This window comes from Agelaius phoeniceus, chromosome Z, assembly GCF_051311805.1.
Source record: "Agelaius phoeniceus isolate bAgePho1 chromosome Z, bAgePho1.hap1, whole genome shotgun sequence".
NCBI lineage: Eukaryota > Metazoa > Chordata > Aves > Passeriformes > Icteridae > Agelaius > Agelaius phoeniceus.
Window position 1 is genome coordinate 28,519,519 of NC_135303.1, and position 25,641 is coordinate 28,545,159.

The 25,641-nt window shown below is 37.0% G+C and overlaps 1 protein-coding gene across 4 annotated transcripts in view; it reads left to right on the forward strand.

The window, feature by feature from the left end:
- ZNF608 (zinc finger protein 608) overlaps positions 1-25,641 on the forward strand; it is an 82,362-nt gene that overhangs the window by 9,663 nt on the left and 47,058 nt on the right. The gene's annotated exons all lie outside the window — the stretch shown is intronic.

A 25,641-nucleotide genomic window follows, 5' to 3' on the forward strand; every position in this document is an offset into this window, starting at 1 on the left:
CTAGAATGCTTGATAGGGAGAAAATCAGTCTTTTAAAGATAAGTTGTTCTAAACTGTTAGGCAATGAGATTCTTGGCTGCAGCCTATGAGCCCTGGATAAAACGCCATCCGGCCTTTGTTTGAGGTCTTTTACTGAAGCTAATGACTGGTCTTGTGCCGCCCTGAGATAAATGACATTATCTCTGAGTGGTCTGACAGGAAACAGACATGTTAATGGTGAAGCTGCGGGGAGGATCTGCTGTAGTTCTGACAAAAGAGTAAAGCTTGGACCCCTGGTTGTGATCATTAACGCAGAATGCATTCCTTCATAATTGGAAAGCTATTTTATCGACAACAACGTAAATCACAAATCTGAAATCTGAAGGGGTTTCTGCGTGCTCAAACTAGTGCCTTTTTTTCTCCACGGTATAAAAAATGGGTTATCTCCGTAGTACTGACACTAGTGCTAGGGCCTGGGGTCTGCTTTCTGTTAAATGGACACATCCTTTGCACGTTGAATGCAGGTTCCCCTTTATGTGTCCTGTGTTATTCATGCTATTTGCATTTCTAAAAGAATAAAAAAAACCCCTGTTTTTCTTCACATCTTACACTCTTACTGATGCGTGTGATATTGAGCATGTTTCTCAAGCTTCTTCAGGAGTATCGTTGCAGAAATACTAACATTTCAGGTATTCTTCACCTTCGCTTCCATTTTGGATAAGAACATACTTATATTTTGGATTTCTGTCACCCACCCGTGAAAAAGGTTGGATTTCTACTGCAACAGTTCAGGCTGTTTTGTGCTACTACCACATGGTCCGTATTTCTCAAATACAGAATTCACTTTGTGAGTGGTATGTTCCAGATTTGTTGCATGGTATACAGTTGGAATTGCTGAATGTAACCAGTCTATTGTGGTCTGAGCTAAGATACTTTGTACAAATGATCCAACAACCAGGTTATTGTTTTTATAGTATTCTTAACATTGTACCTTGTATGATGTTCTAATTCACATGATGATATATTGCTATGTTCCCTGAATGGCTGAGGATTGTCTGACTTCTTAAATGTGTCTTTCATTTTTTACAACAGAATTACATCTTGCCCCAGTCCTCATATAGGCACTGTGGATTTGTGGATTGGGTTCAATTGAAGGGCTGGCCAAATTTTTTTGCTAAAAACTAGTGTTTGTTTTAGTGTGCTTACATATCAAGGAGTTATTTTCATTTCTTAACAATCACAGAATATATATGGATATTAAAAAAAAAAAAGAAGTGGTCTGTACATAGGATTTCCTGTTGGGTGAAAGACGGCAAAGCAGTCTTTCATGAAAATTTCTGATGATGTCATAATTGCAGAAAGTAAATACCTTTCTAAAAAATCAAAAAAAGTTTTATTAGATATATCTAAAAATAAAATGTATTTAATTACTATATTATATATATATATGTATATATATGTATATTCTGTTTCATAAACCTCTTTCTTTTTCTCTTTTTGTAGCACTATTTCTGCCCAGTGCGGCTTTTTTCAGTGCAGCCTTTCATCAGAGTGAACAGTAACACAATCTATCATTTTTTAATTTGCTTAAAAATATGTTTGAAATGTGATAATTTTAATAAATATAATTACCATTTGTTATAACAGGATTTGAGGGATTTTCTTAAATGAGATTTTAAATCATGATTTAAAAAAATTATTATTACATTCTTGATTTAATACGATAATTTACTGAAGGCAATGAGTAGCCATTTGGACAAAGGGGAAGGTCAGAGAATGACTTTTGGTTGTGCGGTAGGATTTCAGAAAGCACCCTCTGTTGCACTTTCTCTTTTAACTCTTACAAAATGGTCTTGGCAATTGGAACAAAGCCTTTACATTTGAATGAAAGGTTGTAAAACTATTCAGAGCGACTTGACTGACAAGCAGGTTCTTTGTAATTTTTTTTTTCTTTTTTGAAAAAGCTGAGAGAAACATCAAGGAGTGGAATAGGTAGCTTGCTCTGACACCCACCCCATGTACATGCATGGTTCCATAATATATTTGCTTATATATGTGTAACACTACTTGATTAAACAGTTCAATTGAGTGTTCAGGGCAAGTTGCATGCAATGAAATAGGAATCATGTCTGTACAGATAGCCCTAGAGCTGGAAAACCTACCATGGTGTTTTTCTGAAATCTGAAGCCAACACTGCAAGTGAGAAAGTTGCATTTAGTGACAGAGATTTGTAATATGTCTGCTTGTATGGTCAGTTGACAAATACTGCTAAATCTTAAGGTGGAAGGATCAACTTCTCTAGCTTCTGCCTGTAATACCTATAAGGAATTAAATGTGAAGCTCTTTGTTTCACTAATTTTGAAGTGAAATTATTCTACATTCAGTTGTATATCCTTTATGATAAGTCTTCGTCAGCTGATTTTCAGAAAAAAATACCAAAATTTTGGTTCCTTTATCTTCTCACAGCTTCTGATTCTTCCTAGCCTAAATCTCACTTTTGTGCACAAATGCAGTTTGAGGTGTTTGTCTCCAGAGAAACTCCACCAAATAATACTGGAAGGGAAATAACCTCATAAGGATGTTCGAAGCATATGCCAGTAGTGGCATGTGAATGCAGTTTTTGCAGTCCAAAGAGCAAACTAAAATCTATTGATTGTGGTTACTTGATGTTTTCAAAACATTAGCATTCTAGTTGTTGAGTTGTCTTGTCATGTTAACCAAGAAGCAGATGGCATAACACCACAAAAGTGTACTTTTACTTAAATAAACTTTAGAGGTTTTGATGTGTTTTTTTTTTCCTCTTATTTCCCCAATGGCTTCTTTTTATTGAAGAGTAACATGAGGAAACCTGGTAGCAATTTTATTGCGTTCCCATAACAGTTTGAAATAATAGGTTGGTCTTTGGTTGCCAGTCAAATGTCTACCAGTCAGCTTGATTCTGTTTTTTATCATGTGGCACTGGAATATAAAAAGTATATGTTTGTAGTTTGCCCTCAGAAACTGGCTTTTTTCCATGCTTCAATTAGCAACAGAAGACTAAGCTCCAATTGGTCACACTTTGGTAAACTCTGAGAGCTTGCTTTCTTCATTCTGAAAAAAGAAAGCACCAAGTTTAGGTTTTGTTTCCCAGGAAATTTTGAGGCACATCTGGCCTCTTTAACTGTGTTCACTAGACAGTTTGATTTTGCACACATTTAGTCATTTGCATTATCCATTGAATTAATTCAGGGGTTTTGTTAAGCCCATCCCCCCTGCAACACAAGTTCATGCTATTCAAGTGCCACCTTTATTGATGAATTTCAGTGATGCTGTGCTGAACTCTGGTAGAAATAGGTCTGTGGGTACCATCGTTGCTTGTTAGGTAAGCATAGCCTTCATAGTTTTCACCAGTTCCCTCAACCAGTAAGAAGAGTGAAAAGCAAACTGTAATCTCCTTTCTCATAGTGTGCAGGGCCAAACCAAATTATTTTTGGATTTCCTGTCACCTCCTTGGCTGATTTCTGTGGATGGCTTATGTTAAAAGCAACAATAATGTTTGAATTGGAAGGGTTTGGTCTTTGGGTTTTCATTCTTCATGGAGAACTGTTTATTTGAGTGTGGTTCACCACACTACACGGATAGGACTATCAAATCTGTGCTTTATTATAGGCTTGTAGCAGTGAAATAATGGCAGTATTTGCATGTTTCAGGGTTTCACTGTTCTTGCCAATCCTTTCTTTTTGAAGAAGGGAAATGAATCTAGATCTGTATCTCTTCAACAAAAGGTAATAGTTAGAAGCAAATACAATTAGAAATGGACCTCGTTACTTCATTGAACTTTGTTTTGCTGGTAGGAGTTTTAAATCTGTTTTAGTAAACTTTGAGGCATCTGTTTACCTAGCTTGTACTGACTACAAGGATCTAATATTCCAGGAGTATTTATGGATATAAGGAACATATTTGACATAAAGTTTTGATAGTTAATTTTTGCTCTGGGTTTAATGTTAGGCGCTATATGTGCTCCAGAACTCCAGTATTGCATTGGAGTTCTGGAATTTTAAAGAAAAATAGTGCTGCGTTTTGAGAACAATGAAGGTGGTTGTTCCACACCCAGTTTTACTGAAAACATAAATTGATGTTCTTGTCCACTTCAGCCGATAGTAAGGTGCAATATTATATTATTAATATTAATAATATATTATTATTAATATAATACTAAACAATATTAATACTAGTGTTACTAGTTGATGTTTAAGGAGAAGGTTATGCAAACACATGCATGCGTACATATATATCAATATAAATATTCACATATATATATGCTGGAGGTGTGTGTGTATATATACATACATGTAAAGAAAAAAGAGCTGCTACTGTTTTATAAATACAGCAACTGAGTTTTGGCTAATAGTTTTATTTACATTTCATGTCCAGATCTTTTAACAGTTCTTTCCTGTGACGCTGCAACGGATGCCAAGCACTGAAGGAGAAAGCTAGCAGCTGCTTCCATTACAGCATTGGTACATTAGCCTCTGCACTTTATTTTCATTCTATGATCTCCTCCAACCTTTTCCTAATCACCCCCTAAAAAGGCTTTTCCCCTTCTGCCTCTGATTTATTTGTCTGCAGGGTTCTGTGTTTTTCTTAGCTTTAAAAATGTAAAATCTGTGTGTTTTTTTTTTTTTTTCCTAAGAGCTTAATGCTTTGACTCTTACTCACACTGAGCAAGGGCTTACTGTCCTTTTTCAACTCAAGTAAGTAGTTCCTTGTGTTATGTCTCTGTAATCCCTTACTTGAGATGAGTCCAGGTTGCAGAACAGTACCTACTATGACCAATTATATTATTCTTGTAACAGCTTGAGCTACTGTAGGATTTATAGGTTTTTTGCATGCCACCTGGGTAGTGTTTTGTTCATTCTTGCTCTTTCCTTCACCATCTCTCTGAAAATAATTGTTTCATGGCTGTATGCTCTTATTGCTGAGATATGACTGAAAACTGCATGCAGTACAGTGAAGCACATTCATTTTCATCTAGTACCCGTTTATTGCCTTGAGCACTGTAAATCTGTCAGCTCTTCACGATGCTTTCACCTCTTTCTTCATTTGCTCCAGCTTCTAGTTTGACAATGTTCCCCTGAGGCAGAATTCTAATCTGCTTCCAATTAGTTGCAAAATGTGACTCAAATTTCCACATTATGGCTGCTGTTTTACTTGCACGCACACATCTAGAAACAAATTAATGCTCTTGAATATTTATTTTTGAGCCTTCAGATTTACTCTAGGTGGAAAATTTGCCAACTACATTCAAACTACATCCAAGATTTATATTTTTTTCTCAAAGTGAAATATTTTTTGAAAGGTTTCAAATGCCTCTTACTGTTTCATTTTCACAAACCCTTTTCAACTGTTTGGTAATTATTGAGGGTACATTGTATTGCGATAAATTAAACAAGTTAACAATACACATAATTAACATTTAAATATGGATGTGACTGCTGTGTCAGTTCAGGATAAGAGACATTTCTCTTCTGCAGGGTTAGCACAATTTTTTTTGGAACCTTTAAGTAGTTTTTCAGGATGAGCATGCATACCTGACACCTGTCTGGCTGCCACCTCTTATCTGCGACTTCAGAAGTTGTGAAGTTGTCATTTGGCTGGGGGGAGGGAGGGTGGGGACGGGGACTCATTTGATCTCTGGTGAGTGTTAATAGGTACAGCTCATTAAAATCTTTTTGTGTGTCCTTTTGTATGGACCTGTGCTTGTGTATGCATCCATATTCATGAGTGCATGGGGTTTACATTTAAAATAAGATACCTTAAATTAAGAGGGTTTTCCTGTAGTGTTCATTCTCCCATGAGTAGCTACAGTAGGAATATGTTATATTCAGTGGGGAAGAAGTGAGATTTTGAGTGGAAAGTGTGGAAATCAGGACTAAAACCCTGAGGAGAGGACTGGAATCTAAGGGCAGTTGGAACTTCATTCCTTATTCAGGCAATACTAGCATTGGGTGCTCTGTGTCAATTCTGCCCCATTGCCCATCCACCTTTAATGCCTTATGTCTGTAGTTGCCTATACAGAGAAACACTGAGTATTTAATTCAAATATACCAGTGGCTAAACTTGTAGGTGAAAATCTTTAGTAGAGATTAGCACTCTAAAGCCTGGCAGATTGATGTCAGCAGCCGTAATAGACTTTAAATAGGCTTGCAGAATTTCATTGGAAGTATATTGCTGGAATTGAAATGGCTTAGTACCTGTCATTTCTAAATGAGATTTACACCTGTAAATTTATCTATCCACTTACAATACTTTACTTATTTAATGTATTAAGTATTGAAAACATACAGACATGTTTTTAAAAATATTTAATTGTCTTTACTGTCACGTGTTGAGGCGGTAGCTTGCTAATCCTATGTTGTATATAGAAACATCTCCATGAAGACAAACATATACACGTTGTGTTCTGGTTTTAACCTGAGAATGTATTTTCCAGAAAGAACAAAAACTTAAAAATAGAGGTAAATTAAAATTATCTCAATGTTATTTTCTCTTGAGTCGTCAGTGACTTTTAACAGCAGCGATGAAAAAGCTAACATGTTACTTACTTCTCTGAAGCATTCACTTACTCTGGCAGACTCCTGTGATTCCCAACATCATTCTATAAAGAAACTATATTTGCAAACATTGTGAAATGCCACAGTAGCATGGCATTTTTTTTTTCTCATACAGCATCGAAGTATTTGATGTTCAGCTTTGTAGCCATGGTGAATCACAGTTCCTGTGATTGTCTGCTGTTATAAAAAAAGTACCCAGTCAATTAAAATTCGAGTGAAATATATGTATTTGTAGTTTACAATAACTGACTTTTTAAAGGCATGCTGAGTGAATTACCAGGCCAGTGCATAAAAAAACACCCCCACATATCATCCACATGTATGTGTACACACATATAAACATGCAACCACACATTATTAATTTTTCAGGCAAAAATCACAGTGCTTCAGAGAAGCATTAAATGCTTTTGTTGATAGCTTATAGTTTTATAAACTCTGAATGAGCTTATTGCCTTTTAACCAGCACTAAATAATAGAAGAACCTATGAGCCTCCACATTGGACAGCAGCCAAGCAGCCAAAGAAAGAGAGGGAGGAAAAAAGAAAAAAAAGCAGTGAATGGCTTAATTGTAGAGCAAATCATTTGTTTACAGATTAAGACCTATTTGGTAGCTAAATCCTATGGACAAGGAGGTGAAAGAATGAGGCACTAAGGTACAGGAAATGAGCTTTATATTTTGTCCCTAAGTCTTGCTATTTTTGCCTCCTCCTGAAGCAGAGGAGGCAAGGAAAAAAATGAATTGTTTAACAGCAAAGACTGCTGAACAAACCACACATATTAAGTAGGAACAAAAGAGTGGGAGAAGGGAAGTGTTGGTACACTTCCGTGCTGACAGGAACCTGACAACTGGAGCTGCTTCCAGCTAAGGGGCATCAGTCTGTGGCAAGAGAGCTGCCCTATTTTGTTTTCCTTTTGAATGGTGTGGGGGAGAAATGCTTCTGTTAATTTGAGCAAATATAATACATTTTCTTGAACCTCTCTCCCCAATATGCCATTTGGTTTGCTCACTAGAACTGCCTACCCCCCTTTTTTCTGACTTGCTTTTTCTCCTCTCTTCTTTTTAAGAGCAAGTTTTTTTAACAGGCCTTTGTTTCAGTATCATAATTAATTAGTTGACAGTTCAAATGGTTAAGAAGTGCTTGTGCTTCCTGCTTTATTGTTGTACAACATTTTTTTAAAGACCCACTTACTGGTGGCCTGTAAATTTGAAGATATCATTTTCATGAGTCATTGGTTTAAAGATCAAAGCCAAGAAAGCATTATAGCAGAAATGGAGTAACCTCTGCTGTAAATGTTGTTTAAGCTTCTTCAGTTAAAACTCACTCTTTCCGTAATTTATAGCCTTTCAAAATTCTTACCTTCTGAGATGAATTTTCTATGACTTCTTCTCTTCGTCACTACTGTGAAAATGAATTTACAGAGTTAAAATAAGGAAATAGGTCCATAGGTCATGGAAAAAAACCATATTATTTTACAGAATATCCCTGCTGTTGGTATCTTGGTTGGCAAAGCCTTCTGAGAAAACAAGTCATGATTATTTGTGTGGAAATAGGCTTTGATTTGATCTGATTATAAACCATCTGAAGATTATGTTTGGCTTCTGTAAAACAACTATTCCATTTTTTGTCTTCAGTGGTTGTAGTAATTTGCATGGGAGAAAGAGTAGATATAGCTAAGTTTGGTAAGTTGTGTCTGGTCATCTGTAGTAGTAAAATGCATTTTTAGTTTGACTTAACTTATAATAAAAAAAAAACAGAATAAAATGGACAATTTTTTTTTCCTTTGGCTAGTGGAAAGTTTGTCTAAAGAAAAATCAAAAGATGCATAAAATTTTTTTTTTCAGTTCTTACTTGAAATCCAGTATAAGAGCAGGAGAGTTTTTAGTGTGTAATTTTTGTAAAGGGACAAGAATATATACTGTGTAATTTTTGTAAGGGGACAAGAAAAATGTTAATGAGTTTCGGGTGTGACCTTTTTAAGTGCTTGGCAACGCTGTGCCTTGTTTCTTTACATATTGCTTGATTGAAAGTCACTGATGGATATAAAACGTTGCGCTCTGCTTATGTATAAACAAATGCAGAGTGTGTTGCCAGTAATTGTGCTATTAAGACTATCTCCCTCAAACTAGAATCTACTAAGTAGCAACCTCCAGGAAAGTATTCTTAATAGCGTTTCTTGTTTCAGATTTAGTTTCTGTTGCATTTCCTGATCACAATAATGAGATAGTGCATGGAAAAGTGCGACTAGCTGCATTCCCTACTAGCAGGCCACTTCACCCATCCCATTTTTAGGCATAGAAGCCGAAGGCTTCAAAATGAGCAGCAACATGAGCATTGACATCTCTGCAAGAAGAATGCTGCTGTGGAGATTATGTAAGAATTGTGTCTTTTATATGCAATATATTAATTATAAACATATTTGTGTATGTTTACGCCCCTTTGGATACTCCCTAGGCTCTGAAATGACTGTGTCTGTGGGAACGTTAAACCAGGCTGTTATCTGATATCTGTTTGGTAAAATGAGCATTGACATATTTCAAGTGATTGAAAGCAGTGTTCTTAGTGACTATTAAAGAACTTTACATTGTGTGCACGGTACTGTGATTTTGTTCACACTATTCTTTAAAACCTGTATAATGTGACTGGCAGAACTATAAAACCAGTTTGTAATAAGAAATTTTCTATAGGAAAATTAAAAGCAAAATGGTAGTAATTTTTGCATCTACTTACACATATATAATTTCCTTATTATTATTGCTTCTAATAGATACACTGTTGGTAATCAGACTGCAAGTTAAAAATTATAACATTGAGATAACAAATGAAATTTCATAAATTTTCAAAACAAAAATACTCTTTTTGTGTGTGTATGCAAGGCTTAACTACCAGTAGACAAATTCACTCCAGGGTAATCAATGTAGTGAAGTAGGACCATATTTTTCTTTATCAGTAGTACCTTACCAAGTGCTTGATAGACTTAATAAACTTGTTTGTATCCTTGGCAGAGTAAAACAAGTTTATTAATGAAACCAATGATTAAGAAATGTTGCCCTGAATGTGAGTCCTAGTAAATTCAAAAGGAAATTTGCATTCTAAATCAACAATTAGACAAAGAAATAATTTAATCTTAGGATTTGGAGAAATTTGTTTTAATTTTTCCATTGTTGTTCTTTTACTGGAAACCAAGGAGCTGGTAAAAAGGAACTGCTGAGACTTTAGCTCATTAGGATAACAATAGCTCTGGATAATATTTATGGTGTCATAAGTGTTCATCTTTCTTATTATGCTTATCAACTTTTAATTCTTTCTGGAAGAGCCATGCTAATACAATTTTACTTTCAAAATTGAATCGGCAGTGAGTGGTGTAATTTGCACAATCAGATTTCAGTATTTTGTATGGAACAAGCCTTTGCTAAGTTTAAGTGTAGAGGTCAGAGCAGAGTTTTCTCTGTCCTGTTTGGCTTGCCATTGTTGCACAATAAGTCACTGTGTTTGCTTTTGTGAATAAAAATCTGCTCTGCGGATGAGGAGCGTGAGACTTCTGTTGTTCATTCTTGTACTTTCAGTATTTTCAGTGTTTTGACTTAGAGAAGGTCAGTTGATGTGGAAGCTTCAAGTCAGTGTACCAGGTTTGTCACGTACTTAGGCTAATTTATTTTAGTCGTTACTAAATTTGTAAAGCTTTTGCTAACAGATCAGGCTATGAGCAGAGAGGAAATATTACTTAGAGGTCAAATTAATCTTTTTTGCAGCTTTATTTAAAATCAAGCTTGTAGCCCACTTTAGAGTTGAATTACTGCATTTGTTGGTTTGGTGTGAGAGCAAAGCATCATTACAATGTCTTTAGAGTAAGAAAACATATTTCCTTTGGCTTGATCTAAGTTAGGCTGCACTCAGAGGAACCAGGATATCCAAGAGTAACTCCTCTTCAGCACTACAGAAGTTCTTCAGTCTGGCTTTTCCTCTGTGAAAGTGGGTTATAGTAAATCTTGTTTTCTTTAGTTCTGGACAAAAAAATCGTGGTTTTGTTCAGTTCTCCCACAAAAGGTTTTGCATAGTGCTCATGCAAGAGTGTCTTCACCAGTCTTGGCTGTACCTTAGTCTTTGCATCTGGCTAAGCAGTGAACCCGTATCTGTGGCATGGGTAGAAATGGAGCAGTGCCAGGACAAAACTGGAAGCTGATGATCAGAGCATGCCTCAGCCTGCAGGTATCAGTGGAACAGTTTTGTTGGGTTTCTGAAAATGAAACTTGAGCTGTAATCCCATGTGGATTATAACAGCATCTTCCCAGAATACTACCAATGCATATCACTTAGGGGTATTTCTACAAGGTGGAACATTCCCTAGATTGCTTCAAGAAAAGGTCCAGGTGACCCACAATAGTGTGCTTTTTCTAACCTAGTGTCCACGTTGACTGTGGTGAAAGGGGAGGGTACACAGACAATGTGAAGGGAAAGGCAGTGATCTCCAGAATAGGTGTGGTGGGGCTGGTGATGATACCTAGCTTTGATACCCTCACTTCTATTTACATCAGCTGTTAAGGGATATGTGACTGCAACTTAAGTCTATTGAGTTTATTTGGGCATTTAGACTGAGGTTTGGGATCTCCTGGATAAACAGAAATTTACTAAAAAAGTAAGCATTACATTGCATACTTTCTTCATGAAAGGCATCACTACTTTATGTATAGTTCTTTCTCCTCTTTCCCACAAGATGAATGATTATTTGGACTTTTTATTGAATTTGTGAGATACTTTTGTTCCTTGCACATTGTAGTGCCTTTTAATATTTTTCCTATCTTATTCTACATTCAGTGTTAGTAGAAGGGGTGGAATGTAAGGTGAAAAGTTTCCTCAAGACTCCCCTCTTCATTTGACAGGTTGTATATGGAGTAAAGTCTCTGGTTCCATGTTGTACTCTGTCTGTCTCCCCTGTTGTTTCTGTGAACTTATCAGCTGGTTACTGAGAAAAGTATTTCCAAATTAATAGGAAAGTGTGTTGTGAAACCACAAAAATGTACTGAAGTCTCGAGGGTAAGCTGTGTATCTGGAACACTTTGTCAGGGCTTTCCTTTTTTAAAAGCTTTCATTAATCTGCAGGGACAGTGCTTGTAGAAACCTAATTGTGAAATCCCTGTCTCTGCTGTCCTGCTTTGGAACTCTCCATTTCTTTAGCATCATCTCTTTAGCAACATTTGAAATTCTTATCTGGCTGTCTCATGGCTAGGTGCTCTGGATATAACCAGGAAGAATGTCACAGATGGCGAGAAGGAAAGATTTTTTTGGGCATAATTGTTGGAGCTGTAACTGAGTCACTTGATATAAATGAAGCTCACTTAGATGAAAATTCACACTAAGTTCTTCAGGGGAACCTTTTTTTTTTTTTTTTTGGCAGAGGGGGAGATTGAACATCTGGTCATGAGGAGTTTGGGATTTTTTGTTGTTGTTGTTGTTTGTTTGTTGTCTGTTTTGTTGTTGTTTTGGTTTTTGTTGCTGTGGTTTTGTTCTGGTTTTCTTTTCTGGCCACTGTTTTCATACCACCAGACTCTGGAAAATATTTGCTGTTGCTGGCTCGAGATAGGAACAGCCTCATCTTGATGTTTAACAGTCTGTTGCTCCTTCATTGGTCTGTTGATTTGTCTTGTGTAGCCAATGAAATAATTTATGATAACCTATGGAAATAGGTAAGCATACAGGTACTAGCACAAGGAGCTGCAGGCTCCAACTGTGACATTTTTTTCCTCTGCATCTAATACATGTTGGGTAGCTTTCCATAAGGTATTCAGTGTTGAGGAAATTAAAAATCATCTCTTTGTAAAGGAATAGGAAGCAAGTGAGTGTAAGCCTTTGGCAAGGGAAAGACAGTCTCTCCACTGACTGTGTCGCCCATCTTGTGCAAGAGCACCAAAGTGACTCTTGCCTTATTTCTCTCTGTGGCCTAGGCCAGATACTATTGATGGTGCTGTGTTAAATGCTGAAATGTAGCTTCTCTGTAACCATTATAAATCAACAAACGTTTGTAAGTTCCTTCCTGTTAGATGTGTTTTCATAGTGCAGAAAAAGCTATGGCACTAATTGCTGAAGAGTTAGTTTTTCCTTCAGTATGCCAGCATAGAGATGCTTATGGGTGTAATTACTTGGGTTTCAAGCTACTTTCCTCAAGAGAAGCCTAAGAAACGCAAGAGATGTGTATTGACTGTATAAGTACTGAGGGCTGAAATCAAAATTATCTTTCTTTCCTGGCTACAGTTAACCTCTGGTTGAACTCTTAACTAATCAAACTGGCACCAGCCCCATTTCTTCCAATGTTTCCTTATCCAAATTTGTACATACAGATATGTGGGAATTACTAGGATGATGACAGATGCCATTTACAGGGCAGTGGAGGGGCAGCTTGATTGACCTGATCTGAGAAATGCGCTTTAAAGTAGTTATAGAGACAAAGGTATTTAATGCGTGAGGCAAGCAAGCCTAGCAATGACAGCAGCTTCCAGACGGTTCTCCTTTGTCTAATCTAATTTAAGATCCAGAGTGTTGTTTTATACGCCGTGTATTGTGCTGAGAGCCACAGTTACTTCCATAAAATTAAGCTTAAAGAAGTGTGCATAATTGCAGGAAAGATTTTCGTGGATGGGTGTAGCTGCGAATCTTGAGCGTAGAGAAAGGGAGGCTGTCTCTGGTTTGCCTGCAAAATCTGTGGTTAATCTAGGGGAAAATAATAATACAGCCTTTGATTATTAGTTTCAAAGTACGGTGACGTACTGTTTGTTCCCAAGCTGTTAACTTTCTGAAAAGTCACTGCATCTCAGTTAATTAATGATGTTTATAGGATCAGCATGTTGTCCAATAAGCAAATCCTTCACATTAATTAAAATGTGAGTGTTATAATCTTAAAATGCAGTTATCTGACCTTTTGAAAGAACGGCTCGTGTGCTACTCTGTGCCACTGTTATATTGAATTAGAAATCAAAATCTAATAATGAGTATGTTTTCTCTCTAGTGAAACTAAATGTGGAGCTCTTTTCCCTGTGTGTCACTGCTGTTACAGTCAAGGGTGTTGTCAGTATTAAAATTTAAATACCACCTCCTCCTCAGTGTGGTGACCCACCCTTAAGGGGAAGGTGGGTCATCACATTCACTCATCACCACTGAATAAAGTTGTTTTTAATTGTAACTTTACAGATTAGCAGTTCCTTAGTTCCCGTATTGCACTCCAAAGCACAGGGGTAGCCTAAAATGGCTGCAGATTATGATGTATGACTGCTCTTGTGAAGCTGCAGCTGTGAATCTCAAAGAGGATGTAACCATGCAGAATCGCTCTTTTAGATGGTCATTAGCGCTGCATAAGTACAAGCCTCTTTTTCAGACAGCATTTATTCTTCACGGTTCTTCTACTAGTATGTGATGGCAATGTCATTTGCCAAGCATTGAATCACAATGAATGTTTTATTGAAGTACAGTATTCTGAACCAGTGCTTTTTTTAAGCTGTTTAAGTGCTTAATTTTCGTTTGACTGCTCCTTTTCATGCAAATGTGAGTGTAGCAGAAAAATCCAATACATCCTTCTCTCGTGTGCTTGTGTGATGTATTGGACTAAGCTGAAGTCTTGTGTGAGGCAAAAGGAAACCCAGTATCATTTATCAGTTATCCACTGGCATCCTATCCTATCCCAGTTTTAGTTGTCTTTATTTTGTTTAGAACAAACACGTGCAAAAAACCAAGCGGAACAAAAAACACGCGAAAATTTTCTGTGTGATACTAAGGAAAAAAACAAGTCAAGAAACAGTCTCTTCTTTGCCCCTAAAATTGCCCTCAAACAGAGGGAAAATTAAGTACAATATTCTTTTTTTTTGGAATAAAAAGTGGAATTTGGTCTAAATATTTCGATGCTTGGTGATTTCACTCGTCTTCCAAGGACCAAATTGCATTTTGAAGCATTATGACTTCATTTATGAAGGACAGGTTTTTAATGTGGTTAACACCTACAACTTTGGCAAGATTTTTTTGAACAGGCTAGCACCTCCTTTTGTCCTTATGAGGATCTGAGGGAAAGCTCATGTACCCAATGTGCTTTGTCCTTTGGAACATCTGGCGCCTTGTTTTGGTTTGTGAGCTATCTTGAAAATCTGACATCAGTTCTGGGGTTTAAGTTCTAATTAAATAAAGTACACCGTCTAGCCATAAGCTTTGCAATACACTGAGGAAAGGAAGAGGGGGGGGGAAAAGCTATCTTCATTTTATTATCAGTGGAATTGAGATTGTGAGACCATAGAGTTATTGAAAATGGTCAATATATTTTGCTACTGAATATTTCCTTCAAAAGTGGCTTTTAGTGCCTACATACAGACCAAACCAAATGTGTCTATGATCTCAGAATTCCTAGATTTTAAGACCACAAAGCAAGTTCTGACATTACCCATTCATGATATGGGCATGAAAATTAGCCATGCCATGCCATAGAGCAATACATGATTGTATCTATTCCTATATTATCATCAGACTCTTTACCATGATTTGGGAATACAAAATAATTTTCAGCTGTTTGGGGGCAGAACAACAGATACTTTGTTTGTTCTATGGAGCAGTAAACAAATACTCATCAGAATTCAAGTGCTGTGACACTAATTTTAATAAAACACATGATCGTTCTCTTCTAATTATAAACAATACTGAAAGCAAGTGGTCAGTCTTCGGGAAATATTCAAATTAATCCAGTCTAGGGTAGCTTAAATATATATTTCTTTGCTGTGTAAGAGAGGAGAACCTTCTATATCAAGCCTATTGAAATCAGAGAAGGTTGTGTTTATCCAATTCTTTTTTGCTATTTTTTCCTCTATGGAAAAGTTAGGTTGAAATATAAGAATGTGTACGAAGTTCTTTGTATTCAGAGATCCACTAATTCTACCTCTGTATCTTGGGTGTATGATTTTTCCAATGTCTGTATGTGTGTGCCTTCTTTCTCTCTCCTCAAACAAGCAATGCATCTTCAGGTATCTTTGATCCAGTCTTTTGTGGTTGGCCATTAGTCATATTGATTCTCTAGTGATAAAGGAAGCTTTGTTCTCAATGCAGTTTTAACAGTTCAGCATCAAGGTCTGTCACAGAAACACTTTTGACATCAAAGAATTCGCAAAAACGTGTAATTTTGCAAAAATATAAACTCAGTTGTATGTTGTCTTTTATATTTGAGATAGGGAAAGGAAAACTGAGCAGGTTGGTTTTAATGTCCAAGAGGAAGGAAATTCCAGAAGCAAATAAAATCTAAGCAGTTCCCTCAAAACTGAAAAATAAACGTCCTCAATTTCAGTATCTGAAAGTATTATTTTAATTACTTTGTTCACAGGTAGGCTTTGAGCTAAAATACTGTTTACATACATACCAAGAAGTGTTGTCAACTGGTGCACTTTTTATTTTCCTGCTTTAATCCATTTAATCCATCCAAGAGTCAGTCCAATGAGAAGGAAAGCAAAAGCAGCAGAGGTGTAATAAACACTGATTTAATTTTTACAGCACAGTACATTATAGAACTATAAAATTGTGTGATTAGCCAACTCATTAACACTATCTTAAAGCAAATAAGTGTTTAGAGCTTGACACAGTTAGTGTTGAAAACCTTTCTAATAGTAAATTTGAAAAGTAACCAGTGTTGCTTGGAATAAAGATTGTGCTGCTGTGCATCATCAGGAGCTCTGTATTAGGGCTGTCATCCAATTATTCCATTCTAATGCATTCCCTGTTTTACAGCACTCCTGTCTATACTGTTTTGACGCTTCCTTGAGAGTGGTCCTGGGTAGAACCTGCAGAGCACTTTGTACAGGACTGCCACAAAAATAACTTAATTGATTTAAGTACTGCCCTCCACTTTATAAAAGGGTTTCTTTGCACTTACTCTTTTATCCTGTGTTTATTAGTAGTGACTTAGACAGCATAGTTTGAGCCAATATAGGAGTCATTGCGGTCACCTAAAGTCTGCTTTTCTGGTAGAATCCTGTTGATCCAGATGCTATGTTAGTTGTTTATGCTCTTAACATTTTCAGTGGTGATTTAAGAGATCTAATCTGAAAATTCCCACATTTTTGTACAAAGACTGCTCATGGATTTCTTTCTGAAAATGACGTATTTTAGCTGGGAATTTAGAAAGTCTTGGCCCCTTTTGAAAGAGTCTAAAAATAGATAAACGTTGTCTTTTTAATTTGCTGGATAGTGGCAGGCCACTCCTGTGAAACTAAACTCATGTCACTTGGTGCATTAACTTCAACATTTGGTATTGGTTTGTATTTTTTATTTTATTATGTATAGTTCATTATTCAAATTTGAAAACAATGTTAGAGAACACCTGGAAAACAAATTTACTGTGTCAGCCAGCTTAACAAAAACATGACCTTTTAATAAATTTTTTTTTTTTTTAAATTTTTTTATAAATCAGATTTTTTTTTTTTTCCTGGAAATTAGCAGTTATACAGTGGTTGAATTACTTTCTTGTGTTAATGCTGTCCTTACAAAGTTACTGCTTTGGACAAGGTCTTCCTGATGAGTGTTTCCTCAGGTTAGCTTTGAAGCAATTGAATTGCAAGATCACATCATAGAATGACAGAAAGAGGGAACACACTGAAATTAAAACCTTGAGATATTTTAGGGTGAAGCTCATAGCATGGTATTCTTTTTCCCATATTTTTCAGAGATAATTTTTTAAAACAAATCTGTTCCAAAAACACATCTAGGACAAGAAAAAATATTTTTCTAAAATTGTGTCAGCCATTAAGCTACAGGTGATCCATCAGGCCCTTAAAGGGCCTGTTTTGTTTGAGACGTTTCTTTTGCTACGGGAAAATAAGTATAAACCTGAGTGAACAAGGGGACTCTTACACAACATATTAAGCTATGTGATTAAGCTCACTGATGCTTAATCGAGTGAATTTAGGATGTTCTATTTCCTTAGCGCAGTTGCCATCTGCATGTGCTGACAGAATGATTGTGGGAGAGAGTTCTGTGCCCTTTGGTGTAAGGCTTACATGGGAGCTGTGGTTCCACCTCTGCAGAAGCTGATTTCAGACTGAGCTGTCACTGCCACACTTTCTCATGGACTTTATGCAATGAACTGATGCGTCAAGATGAATACCACCAAAAGTATGAGATGAGTTGTGGGATTTAGGTCAGATCCTGCAAGATACAAGACTGAACCCTTAGTTAAAATTGTCATTACAGGTGTCCCTGGGGCAGTAAAACTGTGGAAGCCAGTATTGCCATGGCTTCCTGAACAGTCTGGGATTGATACCTCCTTAGTCCAGCTGTTTACCAAAGGAGGAGTTCCACAATATCAATCTGTTTATTGACATACTTGGTGCCTTTATGTGCTTCCTCGAGTAGCTAAGACCCTCTTAGCTGTGTCAATTTTACTTAAAAATATGCCATCCTGAAGTAGGATATGAGATGTGTGGTACTCCATGTAAGAAACATGAAGGGAATGATTGTCTGGAAGACCACGGCAAAGTGGGAACTTTTAAAACTGGTTCATGTCAGAACAGAATATATATTCTGGAGCTGTGCCTAAAGCTACTGGCTCTGGGACAGTGAAGAGTCTAAAAGGTTCCTGCTTCTTGCTCCCTCTTTGCTCAGAGGTTAATTACTGGCAGTAACTGAGATAGCTTTTATAAAGGTTGCTCCCCACAAATAAATTCTCTCTTCCCTTAAATACACAGTATTGGCGGATCAGATTCAGGTTGTTTGCAGCCATGCTGTGAAACCTCTCTATATTTAGACCCTTGAGTAGAGTCCAGAGAGGGAGGACAGTGAAGGGACTAAACCATCCAGCTAAAAGTGCTATATTTAAAATGTCAGCAGCAAGTTGTTTGAGGTCCATCTTTATAGGTATGTTTACTTTTGTACAGAGGAATAACTGTTCCCTTTGGAGTTACATTCTTGGCTTATTTCCATTCATTTATATGCAAGAAGGGTAAACCTCTAGTCAACCACACTCCATAGAAGTCAATAAGAAAGGCATAATTGTGGATTTGAAGACACACATAAACCTGAAAATGACTTGGTAGTATTTCTACTTCAGTTTTTCAAAATCATTAGCAATACAGAGTAATGCAGTCTAGCTAATATGTATATAATGGTAAATAGATCTGGTTTTGAGGATGAGAAAAGTCATCAAATGCTTCTATGTACGGATGTTCATTTCCAAATATCTGAATAATAGTTGCAGGATCGATACATTCAGGAAAGCAATACACAGAACTTGTCGCCTTTGTCCACCAAATAGAGCTTTTCCAGCCTTTCACAACTTCACATATGTTAATGAAAAACATTTTCTGAGAAATTGGCAGCTTCATGCTTTTTAGCTAATGCCAGCTTTTTTCATGGACCAGTTCAAGACAGAGCAAAGGGAAAAATGCCTTGTTTTAGTGCGTGAATTACTCTGACAAGCTTTCACATTGCCCCTCCTCTTATTAATATTCTTTTTGATGTGAGCTTGTAAAACAGAGGATTGGCTGTTAATCTCTGGGATCTCAAGGGCTTTTGGCAGTGGCCCATAATTGATGTGTTCACATGGCTGTTGTCTGACTACTAATGATTAGACAGCAGTGTTATCTCCCAGCTAAATCAGTGTTGCTTATAAATCACACTTGATAAAGTGCAGTTTCATTTCTTCAAAGGTCTGTACATGTCTATATAGTTTGATACAACTGCCAGAGCCATTTCATGATTTAATGACAGCTTAGATTAGGTTTATTTTTATGAACAAGATATTTGAATTTCTACCAAGCATTCAAAAATGTTTCTTTCTGTTTGTTTTGTTATGCAGTGGGTGGAATAGAAAGGATATGCACAGATCATCCTAGAAGGTGCAAATAACTGGAGAAAATATCACATGAAAAGCAGAATACTTGGACTGTCAATTTCTTTTGCTCTATTTGAACAGAAAGGGAGCTTTGTTTGTAGTATGTGTTGATCATGCTGGTACACTATAAAAATAGTCTATGAGAGTATAAGAAAAGACACAGGCAAACACAACGCATTTCAACAATGGTGTCTGGGATTTTCTGGATGAAATGAGGTACTTTGCATGCCTCCCTTCTTTTTCAGCAGCACAAGAATGAAAAATCCTTACTAAAAGTCTTAAAATACAAACTTTTGTCTGTGTTTGCCCTCCTAGAAAGCAAGCTAATGAGGATCTTGACGTACTAAGGCAAAATCAACAGGTAAAACTATTGTTGAGATAGGGACATGCAAAGAGAGAACTCAAGGTGACCTGAATTCTGAGCCACTGAAAGGACAAGATTTGTCTGTCTGTTAGGTAACCTCTAATCAGATAACTTGGGTGCTGATAGTGTAGATGCTCTCATGAAAAAGAACTAAGAGAACACTAAATCTGGGTTTCTCTTCTCTACCTAAACTGAATGGCCTCAGACTTGAGGCTAGTAGGTAAGCAAATTTTGAAAGTAATAATACTGTCTTCTTTAAATAAAATTAGGACACAATATCCTACACTTGGTGTTTGTAGCTCATACTGTGAATATTTAAGGTCAAATGAATACAGGAAAAAACCTAACTGATATGGCTCCTATACCATGTCAAAAAAAAAACACAAGAAAGAGACTTCTGAGGCAATAATACAGGAATATGTTTGTCAGAGAACAATACGTCTTGTCTAAAAAGCCTAAGAGCTTTTTAAATTAAAAATTTTAAGGTCTGTAGATAGAAATAAATATGGGTCCATTAAGTCAAATGGTCAATTTTTGGAACATGCTAAAATTGCCATCCATAAGAATGTAGGCAGGCCCATTAAAGCTTCTGGTATACATAGGTCATCAAGGAACTTCAGTTCTGTTTTGTAGGATTACAGAAGGTCCTTCATAACCTTTCAGAAGAGAAATTTAGACAATTTTTCTTAACAAAAAATCAGTGAATTCAGGAAGGAACTGCCTCAGTCATAATGTGTGCAACTCCTCACTGGCAAAGTGAGTGGTCAGCAAATGGGTAAAAGGCAACAGTGGGCTATTCACATGCAGAAAGTAAAAAAAAGTACAACTAAGCCATTTCTCTTCTGAGTTCTGTTGCCACTTTATTGTATATTGTACTGGAGTCCTGGAAAAACTCACAATGTTTTATTAAATGTCTTCTATTCCGGAATGGCTGAAATGGCTGCTCTTCCACCAGACTGTGGTTGCATCATCAAGTAACTGAAACCATCAGTGGAGAACTTCTGCTTTGGAGTCATAGGTCATTATTTGTTTGGACATTAGGAATGAAAATTTGCAGTGGAGCAGTTAAATGATAATGCCAGCAAGTTAAACATGATCTTCCTATATACAATTGAGAATGAGAAAACTTTCCTTGGTCTCTTGTAGTCTTGATTTGTCATGGACCAGCCATGCTTCCTTTCTCAGGTTGAAGTCTCTCATGTATTAGAAATAAACACTGAGGGTAATATTTTATTTATAATGCTATGAGACCTATTAAGCAAATACTGTATCTATTTTCAGGCTCAGAACCCTGAAAGTTTGAGCGTAGCAGAAACCTTGGAATAAAAAGAAGTGATTGTCATTGTTAAAATGAAAAGCTTCTAAAAGCTCATATAACTTCATAAAGCAGTATCTAACCTTCACCATCAAGTGGACATGCCTTGTTTTTTACCATATTCAGTTGCATGACACTGACAGATACTGGATATCGTTAGACAGTTTCTATCTAGCCCCAGACAATACAGAGAAATTTCTTCCTTTACTGTTCAGAATAAATTCCTTTCTTGATTGTAGAATAGTGTACCTCTCTACACAGGACAGATATCCTGAGGGAATTTTAGTACTTGTTCTTTTTGTATTAAAGCTTAGTGTATGAAAAGCTTCGTGGCTGATTGAAGAAAAGTTTGGAAGTACAGACTGACTAGGAAAAATCAAGATTCAATGCAGTAAAGTGTTTTAGATACAATTATCTCAACGAATGTGATTTACATAGGCTGAATGAGGAGAAATGTCTCTACAAGAAATATGCAGGTGGTGATCTGGGCATCCTCCCAGAACTCTGCCAAGCATTAGAGTTGACATACAATTTTTCACAGACTCAGCCTTGGCAAAAGGCTATCACTGGCAGCTGTCAAATGCTAATCTCTCTCACAGTAAAATGGGTGAATGGCTTGGGAAATCCCACTCATCTGAGCTAGACCCGGAGATCCAAGAGAGGATTCAAGAGAGGACAAGGAAGTTTCCTTGCCTGTTGTTCAGCACTGTTGTGCTGCATTAGACCAGACCCTGCTCAGAACTTTGACTTTTCATCATAGTCTCCATTAATACTGTTCTAAAAATAAAATACCGGCATTATCATGTCTGTGGAGGTGCTGCAAATCCATAATGTCATGTAGTCACCTAGAGTCTGAGGACGTCTGGAGGCCACCATATAAAAAGAACATGCAACTGTCAAAAGATGAGTTTGCAGAGCTTTTGCTGGTTAATGTGGCTGATGCTAGTGACAGAGAATATCTTTGGTACAAGGGGGCCTATTCTTCCTTGTTCCCTGTATTCCTGTATTGAAAGCTTAGTATGAACTTAGATGCAAATGAGATCTTTGAGAAAAAATGGAGATTCTTCACGTGGTAATTCCTGTTACATAGTAGAATATGAAGGAATAGCTTTCAGTTTTGAATATGTAAATTCTCTGGGGCAAGGTCTGTAGCATGAGGAGAGTTATCTGGAAGTGCAGACATGCTTCTGAGCACACAGACATTTTTCTCATGTCACATTCTCCCATATTTGTTCTCTTCCAAAGCAGTTCGGTTAATTTCATTAAAATTGCTTCTGATTCATGATGTTGTGCATGAGACTACAATGACGTCTTCTGGAATCATGTTACTTTAGAAAATTAAGATAGAGGCAAGTATACTTTATGTATAAGTAAGTTTGTCTCCTTTTCACCTTAAAATCTAAAGAAAGCAATTTGTAGGATTCAAAACTTCCAGATAAGGCTGAATTCCTTTATTTCCTGTTTTCTTTTGCAGACATAGTGATTCTGTGATTTATTAATTCATAACTCTAAAGAACTTGTCAATGTAATTTTCGAGGCTGGAAGTTTCTTAGTCCTTTCTGCCTTTATGTTGCTGTCTTCTAGAGGGAGGAATTAGGTTTGCAAAGGGCCAAGCTTGGTTTTTTAGTTAGATCCTATAATAGGATTCAGATCTTCCTTTCATACTCTTTCTATTAGGGCAGACATTCCCACTGGGAGTGCTTACAGTAGATTTTTCTTTTTTTCACCATTTAAAAAGTGGTGCTTTCTGGGAAGAGCTTGTACTTAGCCTGAAACCTGCTCCTCTGCCTTTCTCCCGGCTGTGTTGGTGGATGGATTAAATGGCTTTTTTGGCATGTACATTTCAAAATCACCTGGTGCATGACACTGCAATAGTGTTTGACCCACTTTGGTCTTAGATAGGTAAACTATGTTATCATTGAGATATATCTTCAAAGACACACCTTCATTAAATCAAGAAGGTGAGTTTTGATACACAGAACTTGATTCCAGCATGTAAAGTGCCTGAGTAACTGAATGGCAACCTTGCTTTTTAGAAAGTCTTGCCTATTTCTTGTTGGTACGTTATTTCCTTTTTCTTTCATGTGTGCTTCCTCCTACTGATGAATGTTATACAGTCACCAAAACACCAAAACAGACCAGTGACTACATTGCTTGGCAGGCGGCCTTCATTTTCTGTGAGCTTTCTGCTACGAAGCATCATAGCTCCCTGATACGATCAAACACTTGGCAGTGGAAAACTGCCATGAATAACACTGCAGCTTTGTAGCCTTTGTCACCAATCAGCTCTCAAAAGCTCTTGGAATTAGGTGAAGAAAATATTGCTTGGATATTTTTATCTTTTTGTACTCCTTTGATTGTGTGTCTAAAGAGAGCATCTATGTAAATAGTCTTCTTCAGATTCAGATTTTCAATCTCATATTGGAATCTCTTGTGTGATAAACAGCAAGGCTGCTGCTCAGTATGCGCCAACACCTGGGAATAATAACGAAAAAATAACAGTGAGAAACTGCAGAGCATCTGTTCTTGACATTAACTTTCCTCAGTTTGACAGACTGCCACCACCAGATGTTAATCTTATGTGCCTTTTTTTCCACTGGAGATGGCGGCCTTCCTGCCTCTCTTTGCCTCTAATAGCTTACATCAGTGCCCTTTGGAGAATTCATGAAAACAATTGTGTCACCACAATGATCTCTAAGAACCACCACTTTGCAGTGCTGTTATGATTATCAAGCAAGATGGGTTAATTTTAAAACATGGAAATCTGGAGCAATGTTTAAACTTATTGTTTTTTTTTCTTGTGGCTAAGGACATACTTGTGCAATGAACCTGTATCTCAGAGACAGTAAGTGTCCACTTATTTCTCAGCCAAAGGTTTAGTATTTTAATTCACAGAGAAGCAATCCCATTTAGTGCAGACGCCCCTATTTGGCCTTGTCCTGAGTGAATGTTTCTAGTGGAAAACATGAACATTTATTAGCAGGTCTAAATAAACCAGAACTGAGCACAAATATTTGTAACAAAGAACTTAATAGGATACACTGTCAGATCCATGCTTTCATTAGCTCCCCCTCACTGTTTATAGTAGTCAAAAATGGAAAACACATCTGTCAATTTAGCCTACATTCATTTAAAACATTGGCTAGTTTAGTATGACCACAGAAAACACTTAGGAATTTTCTTCCTCTGGTTTTGTGATAAGTCTATTTTACGGAAGAATTATGTTGCATGTGTAGTAGGAGGTTTTGCACAGCTTTACAGAACACCATGTAAACTATCAAACAGGCAATTCATCAGCATTTTTTGGGTTTATAATGGGATGTGGTTTAGCTTTTCCTAAGTGCTAGGCTCCATTTACCTGCCAGCTACTGAGCCCGGTTCTCTTCTGGTTTGAGCTAAGGTATGTTAAGAGCTCCTAAATGATGCGGGGGTACGCGCTGACCCGGTTCCACTGACAGAGCACCAGTACACAGCCAGTGCCAGAGAGCAGGGCTCCGTGCCATCCAAACGTGTGCCTCCACTTGGCACCAGGCAGCAGGAGCTGCAGAGCACAGGATCAGTGTCTGCCCACGCACAGCATCCACAGCTGTGGTTTTGTGTGATGTGTGCTATTAGATACTGCAAGTAACAGCTGCTGCTGGGGGTCAGTTGATATTTGACTTTCCTGTGTGCATTCAAGTCTGCTCTGCAAAGCTTTCTGCCTGTGATTTAACTCTGCAACTCTCTTGGCATAAAGAGAAGAATAAAGACACCATTGCTTGAGTACATTGTTCTATGTCACAGGAACTCTGCTTTAACCAGTAGAATTTTGATGGTATTAGTAGGTTTTTACTCCTTAGGGATGCTTTCAGTATTTATGTTTTGTTTTGGTTTTGGTGTTGTGGGTTTTTGTGGTTGTTTGTTTGTTTGTGGTTTTAAAATTTGTTTGGTTTTTTGTTGTTTCGTTAATTTGTTCTGGGTTTTGTTTGGTTTATTGGGTTTATTTGTTTGTTTTTTTACTTCCCTCTAACCTGAAGGTTTCATTCTCAATAAAAAGAATCCCCTCTAATGAGGAATACTTTGGAGAAGACTGTGGTTATAGGTCCTCCCCCTCTCCTGCTTAGTTCTAATGTAGTTGAGGTCAGAATCTAGGCTGGTCACACAAAGATCATGCAAAATATTTTCGCAAAGTTATTGAGAATTATTTAGCACACATAAGACTTGCACACACGATTAAAAGCCTTGGTGCTTGGTTTGCTTCTATGAATAATGCTAAAAAACCCAGAATTGTTACAAAGGCCAATGATAACAATTGTTACAATTTTTAAAAAGTTCTTCCTAATTTGTCATTTTATGTTCTCATTACAACAAGTGTCCATCTGATGAAGTGGGCTGATGTGTGATACATGTGTAATACCTTTTAGTCTGTCCTTTTATTTGTATCCCCGTTTTGCTTTACAAGCAGAAAAATTAACCTTGTCCTGTGTTATTATACATTTGAGCAAAGCCTGGATGATGTACAGTGAGTCATTATGTCTTCTCTGTTGAGTCTTCCTATGAGGTCCAAA